This window comes from Lasioglossum baleicum, unplaced genomic scaffold (genome assembly GCF_051020765.1).
Source record: "Lasioglossum baleicum unplaced genomic scaffold, iyLasBale1 scaffold0142, whole genome shotgun sequence".
Classification (NCBI taxonomy): Eukaryota; Metazoa; Arthropoda; class Insecta; order Hymenoptera; family Halictidae; genus Lasioglossum; species Lasioglossum baleicum.
In genome coordinates, this window is record NW_027469202.1 from 142,579 (window position 1) to 147,974 (window position 5,396).

Sequence of the window (5,396 nt, forward strand, 5' to 3'; positions counted from 1 at the left end):
TAGGGCCAACGATCACGTCCAATGTCGGGCCAACGGTAATACCCAACGTAGGGCCAACGGTAATACCCAACGTAGGGCCTACATTACTATAATACGAAAAGCCAACAAAAGGATTCTTTCTGTAGGGTCAATTAATTATATACATATATATATGTGTATTATAAAAATATTTTATTTTTATATCTCACAATCAGTCATTTTGTGAGGTAACAATTTTTGCCTCACATATTATATTAATATATAAGTACTAACTTATTATGCACGCTAGCATATAACGGATTTCTTACATACAGGGTGTCCCAAAACCCCTTCGACTCCAGGAAATGGAAGGTTCCTTAGGTCATTTGAAGCAACATTTTCCTTTGCACCAATGTCAGCCGGGGCTTTGTTTAGGAGTTATTAACGAAAAACACGGACCAATCAGAGCGCGACCTAGATGCGCGATGGCACGTTCAGCCAGGCGCTCCGGGAGACGAGCGTGGTGTAACGAACAAGAGTTTCTCGAGATTATGTGAATCTTCCCCGATTTGGATGAGCTTTGGATATGTTGTCAAGACCATGATTCTGAACAACATTTCCCTTTACAGTTTTTGTCGGCCGGCTTTAGTTTACGCGATAAATGCAAAAACTTGTAATTGTAAATCGATCGATTGTACTATCTTCTACCCGATTTGGATGAGCTTTGGATATGTTGTCAAGACCATGATTCTGAACAACATTTCCTTTAGACTTTTTGACGGTCGCGGAAGAACTTTACTTGTCAATTCATATGGGTGGATCTTTTTACCCGACTTACGGCAACGTTACCCGAACGAGAGAAGAAGCAGAAACTGATTGTATTGAAAACTCACTTATTCAGCCGTAAATCCATTTGCTGCTTCGAAATGTGTGTCACTGGGTCACTCGGTGACGAACTGTACAGATGTCTTCAGGTATACGACAGTACCGAAAGCTAAGGGACGTACGGCCAGGTCGACGAACTGCACAGCCGGTGGTAGAAGGCCTAAGGGATGCGCGGTCAAGTCGACGATCCAGAATTTCACTTTCACTTTCGATTCGATAAATAATTCGTATGTTTATTTCACACAGATGCCTTGAAATTTTTCCACACTCACAATCACTGTTCACATTTGTCAACACATAGTTATGCACTAATAATAATTGCCATATCCCTTGTCCTGCTGCACAAATTACAAAAATCAGGTAATGCAATCACTAGACTGCGGATTTCATGCATTTGTAGCAAACATGAGTAGGTGCATTTTAAGACACTAGAGAGATTAAAATAATTTCAAAACACCAATGTATTATTTTCAACTTCTTAAACTGATCACAATCAAATATCTGTCTGACTCCTGTCCCTTGTAATAGCGGCAGCCAACTTTCATTTTACATAAAGATCCGCAGTCTAGTGATTAGATTAAATAATCGTTTAATTAGTTTAAGCAATTATTATTAGTGCATAACTATGTGTTGACAAATGTGAACAGTGATTGTGAGTGTGGAAAAATTTCAAGGCATCTGTGTGAAATAAACATACGAATTATTTATCGATTCGAAAATGAAAGTGAAATTCTGGATCGTCGACTTGACCGCGCATCCTTTAGGCCTTCTACCACCGGCTGTGCACTTCGTCGACCCGGCCGTACGTCCCTTAGCTTTCGGTACTGTCGTATACCTGAAGACATCTGTGCAGTTCGTCACCGAGTGACCCAGCCACACACATTTCGAAGCAGCAAATGGATTTACGGCTGCATAAGTGAGTTTTTAATACAATCAGTTTCTGCTTCTTCCCTCGTTCGGGTAACGTTGCCGTAAGTCGGGTAAAGAGATCCACCCATATGAATTGACAAGTAAAGTTCTTCCGACCGACAAAAACTGTAAAGGGTAATGTTGTTCAGAATCATGGTCTTGACAACATATCCAAAGCTCATCCAAATCGGGTAAAAGATAGTACATCGATCGATTTACAATTACAAGTTTTTACAATTATTTATGTCGTAAACTCAAGCCGGCCGACAAAAACTGTAAAGGGAAATGTTGTTCAGAATCATGGTCTTGACAACATATCCAAAGCTCATCCAAATCGGGGAGGATTCACATAATCTCGAGAAACTCTTGTTCGTTACGGCATCGCGGCGTTACACCACGCTCGTCTCCCGGCGCGCCGGGCTGAACGTGCCATCGCGCGTCTAGATCGCGCTCTGATTGGTCCGTGTTTTTCGTTAATAACTCCTAAACAAAGCCCCGGCTGACATTGGTGCAAAGGAAAATGTTGCTTCAAATGACCTAAGGAACCTCCCATTTCCCGGAGTCGAAGGGGTTTTGGGACACCCTGTATATATGTACGAAATGTATACATATATTACATATTATAAAAGTAAGATTCCTTACATTACATATTATATTACGTACATAATACACATTGCACATTAGTAATATGACATTACATTCATATTACACCTCTTCAATAGTTCTGATAATTACAACAGTTCCGCTTAAGATGGTGAAACAAGAATCGGATAACGACGTACTTAAAATACAACTGTTTTTCGCAGTTATAGATATTGGCGTAGCTGCATGGCTGATGATCAATCGAACACTTGTGCCTCAGTAAAATCTGAAAAATGACATAGAAATTAATCTTACAACAAGAAAAGCAAAAGGAAACAAAATTGTTAATTGCAATTGAATGCATGCATAAATTACACACATTCTTTAGAAAGTATCTACAATAGGTGGTAACACGTATAATTAAGTATAGGTATAAATAATTGTTAAACTAAACCACTCATTACTAATTTAACAATATACTTACAAATATTTGGCGTAGCTGCATGGCTGATGATCCATCGAACACTTGTGCCTCAGTAAAATCTGAAAAATGACATAGAAATTAATCTTACAACAAGAAAAGCAAAAGGAAACAAAATTGTTAATTGCAATTGAATGCATGCATAAATTACACACATTCTTTAGAAAGTATCTACAATACGTGGTAACACGTATAATTAAGTATAGGTATAAATAATTGTTAAACTAAACCACTCATTACTAATTTAACAATATACTTACAAATATTTGGCGTAGCTGCATCCATATGGCTGCTGTTCTACCGAGCGATGATGCTGAATTGAATTAAATTAATGGTGTTGAATTAAATTCCACCACTTTGTACATTATCAAAATTTTTTGTTAATGAAATGAAGTAAAACACGCGACACAAAGAACGACCACTTCGACAGTTCGACACAGCACAGAAGAATGAAATAGTGAAAATCGACAAATACCAAATGACGATCGACGCTACATATATCTTGAACGACGGGTATTCGTCGTTGGTCCTATGTTGGGTATTCGTCGTTGACCCAACGTTGGGTATTCGTCGGCAAACTGACGTAATTTTTCTTCGTTGGCCTTATGTTGGGTATTCGTCGTTGGCCCTATGTTGGGTATTCGTCGTTGGACCAACGTTGGGTATTCGTCGGAAAACTGACGTAATTTTTCTTCGTTGGCCTTATGTTGGGTATTCGTCGTTGGCCCTATGTTGGGTATTCGTCGTTGGCACAACGTTGGGTATTCGTCGGCAAACTGACGGTAATTTTTCTTCGTTGGCCTTATGTTGGGTATTCGTCGTTGGCCCTATGTTGGTTATTCGTCGTTGGCCCAACGTTGGGTATTCGTCGGCAAACTGACGTAATTTTTCTTCGTTGGTCCTATGTTGGGTATTCGTCGTTGGCCCTATGTTGGGTATTCGTCGTTGGCCCAACGTTGGGTATTCGTCGGCAAACTGATGTAATTTTTCTTCGTTGGCCCTAGGTTGGGGATTTGTCGGCAAAACCACTAACCATGCCCCACCATTCCCCAACAAACTCCCAACCGTTGGCCACCGTTGGCCAACCGTAAATGCTACTAGGGTGTACGGAATAACTAATTTAATTTTTTATTTAAACAAAAAAGATTGAACAACATTTAAGCTCTACTTCCAACAAACTAGAAAATGTATGTACAAGGTACTATTTACTTGGGACTTTTAGAAATTATATTTAGTTTGAAAGTCGGAATTTAACTATGGACTGGAAAATAAAAGAAAGGCGAAACAAAACAATCAAAAAATCATTTATTATCACAAATTAATATCATTTATTACACACACACACACACACACACACACACACACACACACACACACACACACACACACACACACACACACACACACACACACACGCACGCACGCACTCACGCACGCACGCACGCACGCACGCACACACACACACACACACATATACACAAAACAAATATTATAATACATAGACAAATATAATAATCCAAATAATATAAAACAAATAAATAATTATTATAATACATAACAACTATTAATAGGGATGCAATAAGAATTAACTAGGTGAAAGCCGATGGAGGAAGCCTGCCGTTTGGCAGGCAGCGATGACAGCGATGATTCTGCAAATAGGAAAATGCATTTTATTATTCAAATCTGAAGTTTTTTTTTACTCTATTTAAATATGTATTATAATCTACTTAAACCTATTTTAAAAATAATACAGATTATTTACATGTTCAAAAAATTATATTTGTTGAAACGATTTAAATTACCTAGAAAATTCTGTTTATAAAAGGATGTTTATACGAAAACTTTTATCTGTGCAAAAATATACTTTGTTTAGACAATTTTCCTTGCAAGATTCTGTTAAAAAAAGATGTTAACTAATAAAAAAATATTTGTTTCAAACTTGATTTGTTTCAAAACGATTGTTGCAAAATTTAACATATTTAAAAACTGTACTTGCTTAAACAGATTGTATAGTTAGAAAAATTGAATTTATGAAATATTTGATTATCTAATACATTTAAATAAAAAACATATTTGATTGAATTGTAAATGATAAATTAAATTTACATTAGCGGATCTTGATCATTTCCATCGTTGACTCAGCTTCTCCCGACTCGTGTTTCAGCTACTCGGTCCGCCGAAACGCGAGCTCGGAGAACCGTGGAAAAATTGGCGACGAGATGGTCTGTATCTAATTCAAAGATCCTTTCGGATCCTTCAAGATCCTTTCGACCAGCTCGAGGCTTGAATGAACACATTCCGCAATCCGAGGGATTGCCCGGCCGTGTTTATTGCACCACTCGGCCAAGGCGCCCGCGCCCGAGGCACCGATGATGGGCAAAAATATTGAATTAGATACTTTTTCCAAGATTCTTCACGACTCGTGAAGCCAGGTAGCTCGGCATGAAACCCCTGACAAGTGAATCCTGAACTTGTTTATTTTTCCGTGATGCCCTCACGAAAGTGCCACGAGACAGTTCGTGGCGTTCTTCCGATTAAGAAAAGTCTAAACGCGATAGAATTCGGCCAGTACTTACTGCTT

At 38.5% G+C, this 5,396-nt stretch overlaps 1 long non-coding RNA gene across 1 annotated transcript; it reads right to left on the minus strand.

Moving 5' to 3' along the window:
* Positions 1-2,451: 2,451 nt before the first annotated feature.
* Positions 2,452-3,849, minus strand: LOC143220040 (uncharacterized). Its single transcript, XR_013011550.1, has 3 exons — positions 3,076-3,849; positions 2,819-2,877; positions 2,452-2,620 (listed from the first exon to the last, which is right to left on the minus strand). It is a non-coding gene; the product is annotated as an uncharacterized LOC143220040 (long non-coding RNA).
* Positions 3,850-5,396: the final 1,547 nt, after the last annotated feature.